The sequence below is a fragment of the Panicum virgatum genome, chromosome 6K, assembly GCF_016808335.1.
Source record: "Panicum virgatum strain AP13 chromosome 6K, P.virgatum_v5, whole genome shotgun sequence".
NCBI classification, from domain to species: Eukaryota; Viridiplantae; Streptophyta; class Magnoliopsida; order Poales; family Poaceae; genus Panicum; species Panicum virgatum.
Window position 1 is genome coordinate 8348144 of NC_053141.1, and position 21014 is coordinate 8369157.

The following is a 21014-nucleotide window of genomic DNA, read 5'->3' on the forward strand; positions in this document are numbered from 1 at the left end:
AAACGGCCGAAATCCCTTCTTGAGCGGGAGCCGATGCTTCTATCTAAACCAGGCATCTTAGCATAATCCCATGTGAATCAATCCCAGTATTCTCTCAATACTGCTAGCATCGGCTCACGTAGGTTCGGGTCCAACCTTTTGCTGATAAATGTCGGCCACGGCTTATCCCCGGGACCGATGTCAACTTCCTCTAAGTCATCAGCTGATGTGAACCCATACCCTAGCTTGCCATTGCCTGTCAAGTTGATGGTGAACACAGGCAACTTGTCGTCATCTGCCAAGTCGATGGTGAACACAAAAAAATAACAAAAGAAAAATTTCGGCCAACTGCATGGGCTGGCCGTTTCTGTATTTCCATTAACCTCTGTAACTGTACACCCATTAACTAGCTGACTGTCAGAGCAGGCTATCTTTTGTTCATAATGGAACAATTTTAACTCCAGATAAGAATTAACTATTTTTGGGGGCCGGTCGCTGGGACCGGCCTCTCTAAACTTGCCAAACTGTGTGGGGTGCCAGAAAGTGCCTACTCTGTGAGGCCAGTGGATAAGACCAGCCTCAACCTGTTTTTTGTAGCTTCGATCTGATCACAGTCCTCCAGCGCAACCCCTGAGATCGGCTCTTGTCCTTTTCACGTCCCACATGTTCATGTCTGCGAGCGAAACCTCACTGGAATCATCAGCACAGACCACCTCCACTTCGTCACCATCCCATTGAACCAAACACTGGTGCATTGTGGAGGGAACACAACAATTGGCGTGAATCCAATCTCTCCCAAGCAGCACTGTGTATGTACTCTTGCTGTTGACGATGAAGAACGAGGTCGGGATGGTCTTGCGGCCAACTGTCAACTTCGCATTGAGGAAGCCTTTTACCTCTGTCGGCTGACCATTGAAATCATTGAGCATCACATTGGTCTTGATGAGATCAGCAGTAGAGCGACCCAATCGGCGCATCACTGAATATGGCATCAGATTGACTGTGGCGCCAGTATCGACTAACATCCTGTTCACGGACTTGCCGTCGATGAGACCCTTGAGATATAAGCCCTTAAGGTGCTTGTAGCTCTTCTCCTTGGGCTTTCTCGAAGATGATCGGCTGCGGGCCAAGGTCTAACTGTGCGACAGCCAACTCCTCCGGTTGAGGCGCTCGAAACTCCGACGGGAGCACGAATACCATATTCACATCAGCCGATGGCTTCTCATTGGCTTTTAACTGCTTGGGGCACCACTCCCTCCTTGGAGGATGCCTTTCCACCCTCTGCGGGTGCCTGACTTGCTCCGCGAGATCCGGGCGCGCCTTTCTCAGCACATTGAGGTACTGTGCTTCTGCTTCTTCCAAATTGCGTAAACGCTGCACCCCGTGCTTCTGCGAGCGACTGAGCCCGTCAGGACACCATCATGGCCGTTGATACTTATCCTCCTCTTCCAGCTCAAGATCATCCCTGGATGGCCATTCAACATGGTCATCGTGATGCGCTTTGGGCCCCAAGCGCTAGAACACCGAAGTCTCGCCTGATTGGCATTTTCGAGGCCTGCACTCCAAACAATCATCGATAGTAGGTAATCCGCTCATGCGGGAATCCCAACAGTACCTGAAGAACGGGCAATGCCAGTGATCACGTATAGCCTGTCGCCTTCCCAGCGTTCTCCCTGTACGGTGCTTGTACTCCTCTTCTTCCGATTCATATCGGCGACGCAGCTTGTACTGATACTCGTATTTCTCAAGAAGCCGAGCGAAAGCTGGGAGTTGATTGTGGATGTGACGCACTTGTTCTTCAATAATGTGCTGCCGCTCCGACTTGTCTTCATCCTGGGGCCGTTTGCCAGAATCGGCCTCTCTCTTCTGCTTGTCATGGAAGCATATGGGTCCCGCCATGTTGATCTGGAATGCAAAATTCTGGCCCTCATGTCTAGGATCCGACAGCTCCACCACGTTAACCTGTGGGAACGGTTGACTGTCAACCTTCATCGTGTGTTGGGCCAGAATCAACCGGCCCTGCTCAATAGCCGATTGGATCTGCCGACGCAGCTCCTTGCAGTCATTCGTGGCATGAGTGAACGAATGATGCCACTTGCAGTATGGCCTTCCTTTGCAGTTCTTGCATCATCAGGAACTTGTGATTCTCAGGGAGCTTCAACTGCTTTTCTTTGAGCAACAGATTGAATATCTGCTCCATCTTGGACACATCAAAGTCGAAGCCCTTCACAGGTCCCTTTTGTTTGACCCACCTGCATGGGACGGGGTTTGCCCCCCGGGTCCACTCTGCCACGGCTACTTCTTTCTCTTCGCCAGAATCATCAGAATCATCTGCTTGGGCCACATTCACATGGCGCTCGAACTTTTCCTGGTACAACTCAGGGTGATAGTGCTCGTACGTCGTGAGCTTCTGCACTATGTGTGCCAGGGAGCTGAATTCCAACTAGAAAGCCAGATCCTTGATCGGCTTTGCGAGCCCTAGAACTGCCAAATTGATTGCCTCCCTTTCCATGATGCGCGATGAGTAACATCGGTTCTTGACCTGTCTGAAGCACTGTACGCACTCCGACACAGTTTCTCCTCACTTCTGCTTGACTTGAGCGAGGTCGGCAATCCCGGCTTTAGCAGCCTCTGAATGATACTGGATGTGGAACTGATGTTCCAGCTGCCTCCAAGTGCGGATCGAATCCGAGGCCAATGATGTGTACCATCCAAAAGTCAGGCCTGTGAGAGACTGGCAGAAGAACCGGACCCACAGCAGATCCGACACTGAGATCATCCCGAGCTGTGTTAGGTATCGGCTCACATGCTCAATGGAGCTGGATCCCTCTGACCTGTTGAACTTGGTGAACTCAGGGAGCCGATACTTGGGTGGTAACGGGATTAAGTCGTAGTCACTTGGATACGGCTTGGAATAGCCGATCATCTTCCTTTTGGGCAGTATGCCGAATTGGTCTGAGTATCACGCTGATCTGCTCCACGCTGAGAACTCCTGGGGCCGAGGGTTCAGCACTCGGCCCAGTAGCGTACTTTGCTAGCTATGCTTGTTTCTCCGCATCTGTTCCTGAAGCTGCTGCACTCACCAGCTGCCCCAGGCGTGTCAGGTTGATATTGTCAGGTATGTACATGCACGTGTAGCCGTGCAGGATCTCCTTAGGCGGCTCGCTCAGGAATTGGCCGTCCTCGGGATTACCACCGATCTTGTAGACGATGTAGATCGGCGAACTCTATGGTTCCGGAGCTGTGAGCGAGTATGGCAGTGGTGGCCTAGAGTGAAGTGGGGCTTCCCCCCTGTGACTGCCCAAGATTGGTCCCGATGGGGAGTACTGGTTCTTTATCACCTCTTGGACGACGCGGTGTGCTACGCGCTCGAGCTCGTTCACCAGACTTTCTGAGTGCCGATGAAGCGAATGAGCCACCATGTAGTTCATCTCCTGGCGTAAGGCTCTAGTGCGCTCCTCTAAAGGAACGGACAGATCCACGTTCTCGAGAGCGCCTTCAGATGAGAACCTCTTCCACCTAATGTCGTGGTTGCGGGTTCTCTCAAAAGAGCCGATGAGATCGGCTTCGAACTGAGCTCTGACCTCATCATACTTCTGCTTGTGTTCAGGGGTTAGCTCTTCATACATGACGGGGTCGGTGGCCGGCAGAACCGGCACTTGGTTCTGGGGTCCAGTCATCCTAGCGGCGGACGTTGGTGTTGATGAGGGTCCCACTGGGTGTGCCAGAATATGTTATCGGTCAAAACCCACCGGCGAGTAGCGACAGGCAACACGAGGAGCCGGGAGGCTGCCGGGGCGCTGGCTGGCACCGGTCCCTCGGTCAACAGCCCAGATCCTGGCACACGCCAATGCTTCCGGAGATGCAGGGCGTGCCACCTGACCTATACCCGATCAGGAAGGTGCGAACGTGTTTCAACGATTTGCCTACATGCACAAACATGTGTAAACATTAGTCCAAGCCGTGGTCGGCTCCTCGGGACGACTCTTGCATCGTCTTTAAAGAGCCGATCGAGTCCCGGTGCCAGATCAGATCTATATATCCAGATATTGATAGATAAAGCAAATAACGGTAAAAACTTGCTTTAGTTAAATCTAGTTAATCCAATCCACGACGGTTAAAGCTTTCACTACTTGATCGGATCATCTTACACGTAATTGGGCCTAACGAGCATGATAGATAGCCAAACCCTAACCAGAGTGGAGTCCTAAGAATTAGCAAGAGCCGATTCCCGGAACAATCCCCATTAAGACTAAAGCAAAGCATCTAACATGTCGCCGGAGCATCCAATCCGTTTGCAAGGTCTAATCTAGCAGATGTCGAGCCAATTCTTATGAAATAAGAACAAACCGTAACATATCAGATCTACTAGATGGAACGAAGCAAGATGTTATCCCAGCGCGACTAATTCTATGTAGTAAGAATTAGCATAAGATTGAAACATGATCGTACAGAGATAACGTGATACTCGCAGATGATAAACAGGCATGCGCATAATGAATCTACTAAAAACCATGCTGCGAACATCAGGATAACTAGCATTACTCGCCATAAAAAATGCTTCAGTATGAGTAATACCAAGGTAAAAGCAAGAACAATAATGCCCTGATCGCAAGAAGCGATCAGGGCAGCATGTCACTTACTTGGATGAAACCCTAGAATTAGGGGTGGCGGTGTGCCGAGATTTGTTGATGCAAAACGTGATGATGTTCTCTCTTTACAAATGTCATAGGGTACATATTTATAGTCCGGAGACTTGGAAAACAATCTAAACTAACGTGTCCATATCGGACTCTATCTCTAACTCAAACTGAACTAAATCTAAAGATACATGGCTCACATGGCCCAAATGCTCGCGCAGGAGCCAATTCGCAAGCCTTCATTAATTTCTATACTAAGCCCAACTTGCTCGCGGCCCATTAATTAACCCTATTAATTTATGGCGATAGCAGGTTCCCAGCCTTAGCTTGCTCTACACATGTCACCATTCTCGATTGCGATGGTCGGGACTAACCGGGCCGTCCATCGGGACAGCTTTGGAGCAGGTGCAGCGGATAAGGGAGAAGGACTGTGGTCAATCCACCATACAAACCAACCACTCCCTCACGAGGGTAATAGTATGCCCCATCACCGCTACAGGGGGATACTATTCTACCTGCCCGTCCTTACGAGTGGACGGGGCAGGGAGCCATCAGCGCAGGGCCACCAGCACGATGTCATCATAGCCATACCACGGACAAGCCATCACCAAGATGAAGTGACAGGGCACCCCTCAAATGACCGCCATGTCGTGTCCGCCTGCGGGAAACCCGATCCGACTGACGAAGAACGACGAATAGGAACAAGCGCCCATCACGGAAGACCCAGTCGGTAGCCGCCCCACATGCTCCGACTGGCCAGGCTTGAACTCCCTGATTGGAAAAGAAGAAGCTCCGACCGACGGGATCTGCGATCCTCATATCTTTAACAGCACGATAGCTTTTCTATAAAGAGGGTCGCCCTTGACTATAAAAAGGAGGGTCCTCCACGTAGGAAGGGAGAGTTCTTTCGCTCTCCACACTCTAGCACTCTAATTCGTCACACCCACTCGAAAGCTTGTAACTCCCCAACTCTTTCTCTCCTGAGCACCTAGGCTCGAGCAATACAAGCAGTAAACCACCGACTGGATGTAGGGCATTCAAGCCTGAACCAGTATAAATCTCAAATCATTGTGTGCTTGGCATATCCGATCCGATGTATGACAACTCGCAATCGAGTTGATTAGCAGTCGACTATTTCCGGAGCCGACATAAGGCGAGGCCTTCAAGAAGGACACGATGTTGAAGACGCTGCCGTCGCCCATCCAACGAGCTGGAGTAATGTTTTCACCTAGAAGACCACTGACTTTGCAGAAAGCATCACAACAAATGCCTCAAGGGAGGGAAACAACACTTCACGGCGCCATCGTTGCTGATACCGATATAAACAACCGGATAAAGCTTTCGTCTGTTACTCTTGCACGACCACATCATCACTACTACATGAAATCTATCGACTTCCCGCCTCATACCGCGAAGAGGGTATGAAGGCATCAGCCTCCCGACCCCTCCGACCGACACCGTGGTCACCGCGGTAGTGGCCTCGCGATGGCTAGCCAGGGTGTGCAGATGCAGGCACGTGTGCTCCAGCGGCGGCATGCCACCACAGCCTAACCATGAAAGCCGAATCAGGACACCCTCGGCCCAACGGAGGCCTCCACCGCTGCAGCGGCCGGACTAGGTGGCGGGGCGGACTGGACGCTCCCAACGACGCTACGGTGGCGGCGGAGAAGGCGAGTGCTCCCCCACTCTCGGCGGCGCCCCCCACCCTCCCATCTCCGGCCTAGTACAAGGATGGCGGCCGGCCTGGGCGGCGGCGCGGAGCAGTTCCCACCAGCATTGGCTCGGCGAGCGCCCGCGCGCACTCTGGTGGCGACAAGCCCCCAGCTCCGGCCCTGCCAAGGATGATGGTCGACGGCGGCGGTTTGTCAGGTCGGGAAAATAAGAGGAGGAAGATGGAGGTACCTCGCTGCCACCATCTTCGCCGCTGCACAGGCTTCCGACGGACTGCTCTGGTGGCGGCGTGGGGGGGGGGGGGGGGTTGGATTCGGGGGAGCTACCGCTCGTGCCGCTGCTGTATGTTTGCATCTAGCGCTACTGTTCTTCTGTCAACTAACCTATACATGACTATCAAACTAAGCAAGAAAAAGGGTTATAAAAGGATTTTCATGCTCGTCCATCTAGGAATTCAGTTCCACTCATGCGAGCCACATCTCCAACTATAAGATACGATGAATTTTGTAAAACAATTTTTATTAAGAGGAACCAATGTTTTAATTTATAGAATTCTGTTTGGTGGGGCCAAATATCATACACAGCTAACCCATGTACTCCCTCCATATAGGAAATAGAAAACATTTAGAACAGCGATATGGTCTTCAAAGCATAATTTTGACTGCTTATTTTTATAAAAATATTTGTTGAAAAGTGATATATGTATATTTTTATAAAAATGCTTTTTAAGACAAATCTATTCATATGGCTTTCACTTTTTCAACTCAATAACTTAAAAGTTATTCATAATTTATATTCCCAATGTTTGACGCAAATCTCGTCCAAAATGACATTCTTTTCCTATACGGAGGGAGTAGGTATAACTATAACCTGGATGCAACAAGGGCACTCAATTGAAGGAAATCTATGGAAAAGGGTACATCTCTACAAACTGTAAAAATGTGCCGGCGCGGGCGTAGCCTTACGTTGCCGCTTCATCAAGGAGGAGCAAGGAAATGAAACAACGAATAATAATGAAGGCCAGCAAGAAAGAACAAAAAATTCCACAATCATGCAGGAGGATTGGCTGGATCAGACGGACAGGAACCAAGTGATTGATCTATCGGATGGTTAGAAAATTGTGTGCCAATTAAGGGCGGGAGACAAAAACACCTGAGGGTCCCTTAGCTTTCCCCGCCGAGAAAAGTAGAAGGCCTAGGAGGCCTGCAGCTCGGAATATTGCTAGGCAATGGGAGTTGGTCGGAAGGAATCGGAGGATGGTGCCCACGACGCCGGCCACGAACATGGTGCACGGGCTTGTATAGATTTTTTCTTAGATTCAAGTTCATCTCTGTATTCGCAATCTGAAATTCATTTTTCACGACACTTCAATGGACTGCACTGGAGGGGAACTTTATTTCAAAAATGCCAGCAAGCCCCTACCAGCTGCCAAGAGATCGCTGCCTGGCCGTGGCAGCCGGTGAACATGATGCCTGAGTGGGACTCGACTCATTCGCCCACCACTCCAACTGCACGACGCGGGTCCGATCTGTTCCCGGGGCCCGATCAGCAGGTCGGAGAGCGTTGCTTGCTTGGGATTACCCGATGAACTGAATTATCCGATAACCGAATCGAATTATCCGAAATCGAAAAATTCGGTCACCGATGGTGGACATGGTGCGGCCAAGGCCGATGGTGGCATGGCGCAGGGACGCCAGCACCCGGCGGCCTCTTTCCCGCTCATCTCCGGCCGCCGCATAAGTCGGTCTAACGTTCGGAGGAAGCAAGCAAGCTAATCCATTCGGAGATGTGGCAAGAAGGGCTCCAGATCCACTCCAACAGCTCCATTTGTATCATGTTCACGTTCGATTGTGATGATTTGTGCTCAGTTCATGCCGTTTTTTGTTAGAATTTTTCCGTGTTCACGAGTAAATCAGGTTGTGCGGTCATGATCGGGGACCGAACCGAATTAACCGAACCCAAAACGCTCGGTCTTCATAATTTTTTTTGGAGCCGATCGGTTCCTAAGTAACCCAATTTTGCAAATAGCCGAAGAACCGATCGCTTCGGTTCGGTCCAACCAAATGCTCTCACTTAATCCCGGCTACTGTTACCGGTCAAGTCATCGGCGTGGTCCGCTGGGAGCTGCCAGTACGTCCTGCAAGGCTGCAACAATTAAAGACCGGGTGGCAGGTTCACGTGATGAACGCGGTAACAGGGCGTGGACCACCGCCGTACGTACCAGCACTGCCACCCCAAAGCTCATCCTCTCAAAGGCTCCCCCAGCCATTCACGGGATCGCGCTGCCAATCATTGCCACCCTCCGTCGCCGCCGCTCCCTGACCTTGGTCGCATCTCGCCGCCGTGGCTGCTGGAGTGGCTGGATCAGGAGCTCCCCCTCGGCTCCGTCCTCTCACCATCGCCCGGCTCCTTCTCTAGCTAGCCGGAGTCGGAGGCCACACAACGAGGCAGGATCCCGGTCCTTCGGAGTTTGGAAGCAAGGCGCCAAGGCCAAGAGCGCCGGGTCCTCTCCTCCTCGCCACCGCGCCGAGGACCCGGGGCCGGCTGTTCACCGCGGCACGCCCAGTCCGGCGGGTGCTCCCTTCCCTTGCAACCTGCGTTCTCTCCACAGGAACCGCCCAAACTCCGATCCAGGTGAAGCTCGCTCCGGCTGTCCCGTCCACCGCGAAACCACCTCTTATGCTCGAACACTCCATATAACCTCACCGTGCAGTTAGCTAGCCCGGTACAAGTGCAACAGCAATGGAGGTTGTAGGTGTTGCCACGGGGGTGATAGAGCCGCTCCTGTCCAAGCTCACCAAGCTGCTGGGGGGAGAGTACGCCAAGCTCAAAGGTGTTCGCAAGCAGATCGAGTTCTTGGGGGATGAGCTGACCGCCATGAGCGCCACGCTCGAGGTGCTCGCAGATGCGGATCCGAAGCAGCTCAATGCTGAAGCGAGGCTCTGGAGGGACAAGCTACGTGAGCTGGCCTATGACCTGGAAGATTGCATCGATGGCTTCATGGCTCGTGTTGACCGTGGGCATGATGGGGGTACGGGCATCAGGAAATACTTCCGCAAGCTGAAGAGGCTGATAGCACGCCATGATATCGCCAATCAGATCGAAGAACTCAAGGCATCTGTCATGGAGGCTAGCGAGAGGCACAGGAGGTACATTTTTTTTGAGATTTCTTCCAACTCCAGTCCTTATTGTGCTGTTGACCCTCGGCTGGCCGCTCTCTATGTGGAGATAGATGAGCTTGTGGGCATTGACGGTCCCAAGAAGCATATCATTGAGTGGTTAACCATGGAAAGGAGAGACTCCTCATCAGAACCTAAAGTGCTCTCGATTGTTGGTTGCGGAGGTCTTGGTAAGACTACTCTTGCAAATCAAGTCTACAAAAATGTTAAAGGCCAGTTTTCTTGTGCGGCTTTTGTATCGCTTTCTCGAAACCCTGATATCAAAAAGATATTAAGAGATATTGCTAAAGAAGTTGGTATTGCTAAAGAAGTTGGTATTGCCAACAATTTATTGGGCGATGACGAGAGGCAACTCATTGATAAACTCAGGGAATACCTCCAGGATAAAAGGTAAGCTCAGTCATCTATGTTGTATTGACAATAAAATCTGTAGTGTTGGAATACTTGATTTTTTTTGCCATCTATGAAACTGAATTGCAAGCTCTACTTCCTGATTATAATGAAAAAGCGTATATAGCGACCCATTAATTATTAATAATCGGCAAGCCTCCCTAAACTATTTTCTTTGATTTTTTGTTAGCTCATTAAACAATCATTAAAGTTTATATTTGAGTAAATTGGAAAAAAATTGTGCAACGATTTGCACCGATACAGAACATTACAAATTTTGAGACAAGATTTATAGAACTAAATTATCTAATCCCCTAATAACACAAATTTACAACATTTTCACAAACCTATAACTATTTTACTTTGTTTTATGCAATACAAAGCTATAGTTTTGTTAAAAACGCGCGCGCACTTACCCTTATAAGCACAGCACACACCCTTACGAGTACAACACGCACAAGTTATCCTTGTCAATGTGTCCAATACAGGTCTTTAGAATTGAGATTGAGGAACTCATCACTTGTGTCTCATTGTCGTGTTGGTTGCATAAGTCTCCTTACAAGGAATCTATTTGACTATGCTACTTGGTTCGTGAATCATGCATGTTTTGGAGCAACAGTGTGTGGCAAAAGACGCTCTTTCTTCTAGAATATTAGTAGAGTTAATTTCTTCATTGCCACTGGAATTTATATAGATCCCCTCAATACCGTCAAATTTTTTCACTTCCCTTCACTGCTACTATTCTAAATTTGCATTCCCTTAGTTACCATTTGCATTAAAATCTGTTAACTAACTATTAAGTTGGCACACGCCATCAACGGCCATGAGGGTTGCCCCGGTCGCCGTGGTCCTGGAGCTAATGACCATGGGGCAGCAGTCCACGGTGCACCTCAGTGACGTGCTCTGGGCTGCATACCCAGCGTCAACACACCAAGAGCTCGCCGCTGAGATCCTCACCCGCCGCCGCATCCACTCGGTGCAACATGCTGGTCGGCCGTTGCGCGCTCGACCCATCTGCTCGATTCTAGCCTCCGCTCCCTGAGCGTCCATCTCCGCCCGTGGCTTCGAACTGCCATATATAGCCCCCTTCTCGTCCTTAGTTTTACTACGCCGTTCTACTGCTCTGTTCAAGGCTTCAATTGCGGCTGCAAGAATCTCGGAGCGTACAGCTCAATTCCTGCAGGAAGTGCTGGACTCTCATGCTGAGTTCAACTGAGGAAAAGAAACGCTCGATCTGGGAGGAGATGGCACACTGATCTTGGGTATACAACCCCAATTTTGGGTCTTGAGTTCAACAGATTGTAACAGAAATGGTAATCAAGGGAATGCAAATTTAGAAAAGTGCTAATGAAGGGAAGTCGAAAATTTGCAGTAGCAATGAGGAGATTCATATAAATTCCAGTGGCAATGAGTAAATTTGCTCATATTATTACTAGACTAAGCTTGTCTAGGATTCTATTTTACCTCGTTAGGAATATGTCCAGATAGCTCAATTGTTTATAACATAGACTAAGCTTTTTGAAAATAAGACTAAGCATGCCTAGGCTGCTATCGTACGTGGTCAGGAATATATCAAGACAACTCATTCTTTCTTATGACATGAAAATTTCCAATCCAAATCAAACTGAGTTCAGATGCTTAAACAGTATGAAGATGCTATCCAGTCAACTACTTTCAAGGCAACTTGTTTTGGGGCTTTGCTTCACCTTTGTTTTTAAAGTCGTAGCAAAATGCGAAGCCAAGGCTACCATATACACTAGAAGGCAGAAGCTGGTAGGTGGTTTTGGGCTTTGTTGTCTAGTCATTTTAATTGTTCCTTTCCTATATATTACTTCTAGTTCCAATCACAAGTTCATAACATTTTAGATTGCTTGTTTTTTGATAGCTTGGACAACCTACACAAACAACATTTGTGATGTCAGTTCGAAGTAATAACCGACCGTACAAAGGCTTTTTATTGTTGGTTCTGGAAACGAAACTTAGGGCGCACACACACTTGGTACCATGGGTTGCGCGCCAGGCCATACAAATATACATTTATGACGGAAACTGCCTATACATATTCTTTTGAACTGACGATTCTGGCCCATCCTGTAGTAGTGAATGTGATGTATTCATGATAGGAGCTAGCAAAATTTATCTGCTAGGATATAAATCTTTATTACCGGCATGAGTATCGTTTAAACTTTGATTTAATAAACAGTAACATCCTCCTCATTGCCTTCCAAATTATAAGGTGTTCTAGATTTGTCCTAAGTTAAACTTCTTCATGTTTGACTAAATTTCTCAAAAAATACATTTTTTACATCAAACATATATAAGAAAATTCAATGGTGGATTTAATTAAACTAATTTAGTGTGGCAGATGTTATTAAGTTTTTCTATACATTTGGTCATTAAATTATAACTAAACTAAAACATCTTGCATCTTGGAGTGGGGGAGTATATACTACCATGCAACTCCTTATTACCGGTTCCTATCATCGTGCACGTGAACCTCTTAGCATTTTCTTAGCTACACAAATTTAATAATATCACCCCCTAATAGCACTGAAAAATAAAATTATATCATTTGCAACCTTTGATCAATAGATGGATTGCAGAAGGGTTCATTCATGAGTGCAAGTAATCGAGTGCTCTAGCCTAAGAGGGGGAGGGGGTGAATTAGGCACTAATAAAAACTTAGACCTATGGCTCCAATTAGATTGCACAAAATTTAAACTAAAACATGCTATCTAGATGTGCAACTAGGTTGTTCTAGTGTAAAAACCCCTATCCCAAAAGAGTTTAGCAACCTATAGCATTTCCTATCAAGAAACTATTCTATGAAAGTAAAAGCATACAAATAGCTAGTATGAAATGCGGAAACTTAAAGAGCGGGATAGGAGATAGCAAACTCTTGACACGGGTGTTTATCCCGTGGTTCGGTTAGCCACAAAGGCACACCTACATCCACGTTGTTGTAGCACTCACTAAGAGTATTGCTACTCGGCCACCAAGTCTCTTCCGTGAACACAATCACGGTCACCTTGGCCCCGGGTTCCACTAAGGAGCTTCTCCACAAAGGATGGGGGTCTCCACGTCCCCCGCACAAAGATATCGCCGCTCCACACCAAGTCGGAGGGTCGATGACGTTGCCGGCGAGCTTCACGCTCCAAGGTGCCGGCACACCAAGCTCTTGTTTTGGTTAGCTAATGAACCACAGCACAAAGGCTTGAAGCCTTGCAAACTCACTCACTAAGAACTAATCATTTACACAACATTTCTCAAAGTGTGCTAAGAGCTAAGGATATGATCTTGACGCTTTTGTATGGCTTGGAGATGTTCTTGGGTGTGTGTGGGATGTCCAGCAACTCCAGCAAACTTCAAATGGCCGGGGTGAGGCGTATATATAGGCCACCAAGTCTTGTAGCCGTTGCTCCAACGGTCAGTAGAAAATCTAAGTATCACCGGAAGAACCGATGCCTCTAGCGGGGTAGCGTCAGTTCATCCGGTCACTCATAACTCGAAGTAGCCGTTGAACTTCTGACTGCTGCTACAGTGAACATCGGTTGAACCAATGCTTTGTTCCGATGCATCACCGGTTCATCCGGTGCTTAAGGATCTTCTCCTGACAGCTGACGTCATTACACCGATGGTATGCACCGATGCCTCACCGGTTCAACCGGTGCTGAAGACTTGTCTCTTGCGCAACTTGCATCGTCGCTGGAACACAGTACACCCAATGCACCGATGCCCCTTTTTTGACCCATCGGTTCAAACGGTACCTATAAGCTGACTTGGCTTCGATTCCCTTCTGCACCAAAATACCATGGTGTCGGTTCTTCCGACAACCATCGGATGCACCAGTGCTTCATGCGTCGGTTCTTCTGGTGCTACTGACCAAATAGCCTTGCTACGCCTTCTTCTCTTTCTTTTTGTCATCACTTGAACCTAAAATCCTGAGAATGGTCATCTTAACAATCATATTAGTCCAAGTGTTGTGCTGTCATTCGATCACCAAAATTACTCGAAATGGCATAAATGGTGCCATATTCGTTTCAATGAGGAAGGAGGGCGAACTAAATATGAATTCAAATCAGCTTTTCTGTCGGAACTCGTCCGTACGTGTCAACAGAATCCGTTGCCCACCTTAATCGGGGGAGATTTTAACATCTTGAGGCATAGTAAGGAAATGAATAAAAATAATTTTAACCCTCGCTGGCCGTTCCTATTCAACGCTGTCATTGATAGCTTTGATCTTCGGGAGATAGATTTGACAGGGAGACAATACACCTTTGCAAACTCTCTTCCGGATCCGACCTATGAGAAGCTCGATAGAGCTCTAATGACAACTGAATGGGAGTTCAAATACCCGATGGTAACAGTGCGAGCACTAGATAGAGGCATCTCAGATCATACCCCATTACTTTTGGAAACGGGTGACCCATCCTTTACGGGACATGCAAAGCAGTTCAAAATGGAACTCAGTTGGCTATCTCATGAGGATTTTAAAGAGCGAGTCACAAAAATTTGGAATAAACCGGTTGGTGGACAAAATTCAGTGCAACGCTGGAATAGAAAACTGGGGGCACTCAGAAAGCACTTGCGGGGGTGGGCTCGTCACCACCATGGGGTGTATAAAGCACAAAAGGAAAACCTCCAATCGATAGTAACGGACCTAGACACCCAAGCTGAATTTAGAACACTCACGAACGATGAGAGGAATCAACTTGAATCCGCCTGGGATGACTTGATAAAACTCCTGCGTGAGGAGGAACTCAAGTATTATCAACGGGCCAAAGTGCCTGACGTTCTTTTGGGGGATAATAACACTCTATACTTTCAGATGGTTGCTAATGACAAACATCGTAAGAAACGTATCTTCTCCCTAGAACACGAGGGTGGAAAAATTGAGGGTCAATATAACCTAAAAGGTTATATCACCCAATTTTACAAAGAATTATTCGGTCCTCCTGAAGAGAATAATTTTCCTCTAGGCGATAGGACGGATGATATCCCTCAAGTTAGTTCACTAGAAAATGCATTCCTCGTAGCTCCTTTCACTGAAAAGGAGATTCGGGATGCAATCTTTGATATAGATCATAACAAAGCGCCAGGACCAGACGGTTTCCCAGCTGAATTCTATCAGCAGTTTTGGGATGTCATCAAAGGGGACCTCATGCAAATGTTTCATGATCTGCATAATGGTGATCTTCTCCTTTTCAGTCTAAATTTTGGTGTCATAACATTATTACCAAAAACACAAGAAGCCAGTAAAATCCAGCAATACAGGCCGATATGCCTCCTGAATGTGAGTTTTAAAATCTTCACGAAAGTGGCGACAATCCGTGTCAATTCGGTTGCAGATAACATAATTAGCCCTTCACAGACGGCATTTATGCGTGGCTGAAATATTTTAGAAGGTGTTGTGATCTTGCATGAAACGGTTCACGAATTACATCGCAAGAACCAGAGTGGGGTAATTTTCAAAATAGATTTTGAAAAAGCCTATGATAAAGTGATAAAGTGAGGTGGAACTTCCTGATTCAGACGCTTCGGCTGAAAGGCTTTTCTAACAAGAGGATTGATTGGATTAAGTCTTTCATCTCAGGTGGAAGTGTTGCAATAAATGTCAACGATGATGTGGGTCCATATTTTCAAACAAAGAAAGGACTTAGGCAAGGAGACCCACTCTCACCCATCCTTTTTAATTTAGTAGCCGACATGCTCACACTTTTCATTAAGAGAGCAAAAGCAGAGGGTTTGCTGAGTGGTGTGGTGCCCCATTTGGTAGATGACGGGCTATCAATACTACAATATGCTGATGATACAATTCTCTTCATGGACCATAACCTGGAGCAGACTCATAACATGAGGACTATTCTTTGTGCTTTTGAGCAGCTATCGGGCCTCAAAATTAATTTCCATAAGAGTGAAATCTTCTGCTTTGGAGAAGCGAAGAATTGCGAAAGTCAGTACATGGAACTGTTTGGTTGCAATCCAGGATCTTTCCCAATCCGATACTTAGGCATTCCGATTCATTATAGAAAATTGTCTAATAGCGATTGGCTGAAGATCCAAGAACGGTTTGAAAAACGTCTCAGTAGTTGGAAAGGTAAACACCTTTCAACTGGAGGTCGTTTAACACTCATTAATTTTGTTCTTAGCAGCTTGCCTATGTACATGATGTCCTTCTTTGAAATACCAAAAGGGGTTCGTAAGAAGCTGGACTATTTTCGATCTAGATTTTTTTGGCAAAGTGACGAGCATAAAAAAAAGTATCGGCTAGCAAAGTGGGACATCTTGTGTCAACCCAAGGATCAAGGGGGACTAGGGATTCATAATTTGGAATTAAAAAATATAGCTTTGCTCAGTAAGTGGCTGTACCGCCTGTTAACAGCAGATGGTACATGGCAGCAGATCTTACGCAATAAATACCTAGGGTCTAAACCGTTTGGTACAGGCCCAATGGAAGAGCGGAGATTCACATTTTTGGGCAAGCCTGATGAAGGTAACACGAGATTTTTTAAGATTCGGAACATTCGTGATAAAGGATGGGTCTCAAGTAAGATTCTGGAAAGACACTTGGTTAGAAAATAGTCCTTTACGCGATCAATACCCACAACTTTATAATATAGTCAGGAAGAAACAGGATACGGTGGCTGATGTACTAAGTACACAGACCCCGAACCTCTCTTGGCGTAGAGATCTAATTGGCAATAAGTTGGTGATGTGGAATAATCTTGTCTCACGTCTATCAACTATAGTTCTCAGCCAAGAAAGGGATGAATTTAAATGGAACCTAGACCAGATTTGTGTTTTTTCGGTAAAGTCACATTATCTGGGTTTGATCAATCAGAACACTCCTAACCTAAATAAGAGAATATGGAAATTAAAAGCCCCACTCAAGATAAAGATATTCCTCTGGTATCTTAGACAAGGCGTCATTCTTACAAAGGATAATCTTGCAAAACGGAATTGACAGGGCAACCAACAGTGCTGTTTCTGTCATGAGAATGAAACGATACAACATCTGTTTTTTGACTGCCGATTCGCGAGAATGGTATGGGCTTCGGTCTATGTGGCTTGGGGCATACCAAAACCTCATAATATGCCTAGCATGTGTGGGAGTTGGCTCAATGGAATTTCTAAAGAATATAAGCCACTAGTACTTCTGGGCGCGACAGACTTGTGTTGGTCTATTTGGCTATACAGAAATGCGGTGGTGTTCGATAACAAAAAATCTTCCTTTTTGCAGGTTATCTACTCAACTACGCACTGGCTCCGTACATGGGCTATCCTTCAGAAGTATACTTTGCAGGACAAGCTTGTAGCGGCCTCTCATTTCTTGGCACAGGTGGCCAAGGATTTTTTTGCCCGGGCACATGGGTGGCGGTCTAGTCTTCGGATTGACAATCATTAGTGTGGAAGGATCTTTATCAAACTCTTTTTAGGCCGTGTGTCGTTTAGGCAGAGGTCGGGAAAATTTCAAGACGATATATCACCTTGATGTATTGTGCTTGAAATCAATAAAATTTCCCTTTTCAAAAAAAAATCCTCTGTTTGAGACCAGAGGATGTGGAGATCCTTGGAGCAATACCCAGTTTACTTTTTCTCGTACTAGGAACTGTCGGAGGCACCAACGGAAGGATCACCGTCCATGGTAGAAACGGATTCAGAAGTCTGAAATATTTAGACCTGGATATTTTTCATTGTGGGACCGCGCTAGAGTTTCAAGTGGGATCAATGCCAAAGCTTGAGCATGTGAAGCTCAAATTCTGTGCGCATAAGAGGGAGTGCCTGAATGGTGCTTCTGATTTGGGCATCCAGCACCTCTCCGCTCTCAGCAAGGTTGAGGTTAAACTTGTGGTCAACTGCATGCGTGGCAGCAACTACAATCCAACAGAAGATAAGAAAGATGACACTGTCAGATGGGTTGCAAGCGCCATTAATAGTGCCATCATGACACATCCCAACCGTCCCACTATCAGATTCGAAACATGGCGCAGTGACCACTGTCAACGGTTCGAATGTGTAAGTTCCCTTCCGTGAACTGCCGGCATTGATGCTTCCATCAACCTCTAAGTTGCTGCCACAGTCACATATTTCCTTGTTCTATTTATTAGCAAATGCTTGGTTATTCAGTTACGTAATCCCTTACTTCTGACACCCTCTTGGTTGCATTTTGTTTTGACTTCTCTTCTAGTGTTTGAGGGAATGGAATCAATGGACGGGGGGTCTATTGACTGAGTGGCTCAAAATTTGGCAAATTGAAGAGGAGCAGGAACAGATGGATAGACCGAACAAGAGGTACCAAAATTCACACTTGAGGGTGCCAATCAGACGTCCACTGTCAGATCGTTTTCCCCATCAACCTCCTCTCCCTCATATAGTCATGTTCATTTCTCTTATGATTTTTCAAACAGGATGACAGATGACGAGGAGCAGGCTAGTGCAAAGGAAGGAGAGGATGAAACTGGTAATAAAGAGGAAGAAGATACCTGTGAAGAGGAAGGAGAGGAGCAAACTGATGAAGAGAAGGAACTGGAGCAACGAGAGGGCAACCAGAACCCCGCATGAGTTTGTTGTGGCCTTGTGGGTGCTACCTGCATCGGGTCTCGGTGGAAAGAGACCCGATGGCAAGAGACATGATGCTTTCTGTTGGCATGCTGCACGCTCCGTTGGTGGTTAACTATTTGCACAATTTAGTGAGAGTCACCGTTCTGTTCATCTCTCTGGATTATTTCTTTCCTTGTGCGTGTGTGCTGTTAGTTTTGAACTAGCATGTGAAGACATTTGGCTGTGTTTTTTTTTTGGTAATTGAGACATTTAGCTGTTGAGGTGCCTGCTATTGAAATACAGTTCTTCAACGGTTCCGCAACAGAGGTTACTGCTTCTATTTCTGCTCCACGCTGCTGCACTGAATCCTCTGCTTTCGGTCGGTTGTATTGGTTGCAAAACTAATTCATCTGCTTGGAGCAACGGCTGGGCTTCATTATGCTGTTCGTCTTTTCCAGAATATCTGGTATGTATCGTCCGCTGGTCCTTGTGTTGACACAACCGTCCATACGCTTATTTTTCAACTGTTTTGATATCCCACAAATAGCTGGATCAGCTTTTTATGTTCCTGTGCTACGCTCGTGGCTTGTAGCATTAACTTTGATTAACTTCCAACAAATCAGTGAATGCAAGCTAACCCATCTTTACAGCCTACCAGACACAGGCAAAAAAGCTGATAAGAGAAAATGGATACTTGTTTACATGGCCAAGGAGAAAATGGACTTGCTCTGATGAAAATATGTTATATCCTTTGCTTCCGCTGGAGTGCAAACCCTCAAGGATTAAGAGGCTCCATAAAAATGCCAGCAAAAACCTCTGTAGTCCAGCCTCTAGGCAAATTTAGAATCTTTGGTTAAACTGAATTAGTCTTCCTAATCGGCATGCTCCGCATACGAGAACATACTTTATCTGACCTTGTAGGCACTGTCTTGATGAGGCTTTCATCCTGAATGATTTGCTCCAATAACAGACTGTCAGATAGCAACACTACTATCCTGCTAAACACTCAAACCTGAGGTTCCAATAATCCTTGCATGCCATGTGAAGTTGTGATCTGTTCCACTGTCTCGTTATGAATTCTGTTCCAGATGAGTGCAGTAGCAAAATTTGCAGCTTTTACTGCCAAGGTAATTCCAGTCTACTAGAAATTATTAAGTGACAAGGCAGAGCCAGTAAAAAAAAATAACGCTCATATCACTAGAACCATTTGTCTACTATAGAATTGCAGCCATGATAAACAGGAACGAGCTAGTACACCACTATAATGCGAAGCAGCAAGGAAAGCGCTCTAAACTGAAAGCAACAGGATAGACACGAGCAGAAGCAGTTATTTTCCCCACTCGGTACTGTGATCTGCCATGCTGTTGTCCAGATTCAGGCAGTCGCAGCTCTGGCCTAGCGTCGGGACCCGGCCACTGTTCGCGGTCAAGTCGTCGGCCAGCCATTGGCCCTGCAATAATTGAAGACGGAGCAAGCGCGTCGACGAACGCCGCTCCCAGCCATTCGCACCACCAATCAAATCCAACCTCAATCGCTAGCGCTCACTCATCCTGTCTCGCCTCCGGCGCTCCGTTCTCGCAAAAATCCATAGCAAAACAACAATAATTGGGAGCAATCAGATCAGATAGAAAGAGATTAAGCAGAATCAACCATAAAGAGGACCGAAGGGTGAAAAAATCAACAAATCATCAGAGATCGACACGCGTGGCCTCGTGCACACACCGCTATCAGGAAGGAACGAGGAAATAAAACAATAAATGATAATTGAGGCTACTAGCATGTGGATCCATTGGCACACCTTTGGATCTATAAATTTTTAAGAGCCCAATCTTCACAGACCATAATCATTTGAAAGCAAATGATATGTGAAAATAACTTCACAGAAAATGAATTACAGAATATGGAGCAATTAAACTAAAATTTACAACATCTTTAGATTTACAAACATACACGTGTCGACGCTTCCACTCGTATCTTCTCCATGCTCATCAACTCGAAATTCCTGCCAAGTTCATAACTGCACGCACCACCTTGCAACTAACCTATACATTTTTTAGATTAAGGATAAAACCCGGTCTTCCATATCCACATTGGATAGACATTCAATGGTTACATAAAGTTCTTAGCCTCTAATCCTCAACAGCGAGAAGTTCAAAAACACAAGGAAACTAACTCTAAGACAAAGAAAAAAAAAGAAGACTAAGGGGTTGTTAGGTTCACAGAGACTAAAGTTTAGTCCCTATCACATCAAAGAGAATCTTATTATTAAGAGTATTAATAAAATCTATTTATAAATTTTTTTTGACAGATGAGTGCTAATTCACGAGACGAATCTAATGAGCCTAATTAATCCATGATTTGCAACAGTGATGCTACAGACGAATCTAATGAGCCTAATTAATACATGATTTGCAACAGTGAAAGCTGAACGAAAGGACTTCTGCTTGGAAATTTGATGTCATACTTGGAATAGTTGTCTTCTATCACTCAAACAACAGACTCTGCTTTAGTTAATGAAAGCTGAGCGAAAGGACTTCTAAACTGATGGGTCTAGGGACCCAGGGTTCCCAGCGGGCCCGCATCATGCGTGCACTCCGCCGACCCGAGCCAGTCT

At 46.6% G+C, this 21014-nt stretch overlaps 1 pseudogene; it reads left to right on the top strand.

Annotated features, from left to right (window-relative positions):
- The window catches only part of LOC120713199, a 63480-nt pseudogene extending 44740 nt beyond the window's left edge, over positions 1–18740 (top strand).
- Positions 18741–21014: the final 2274 nt, after the last annotated feature.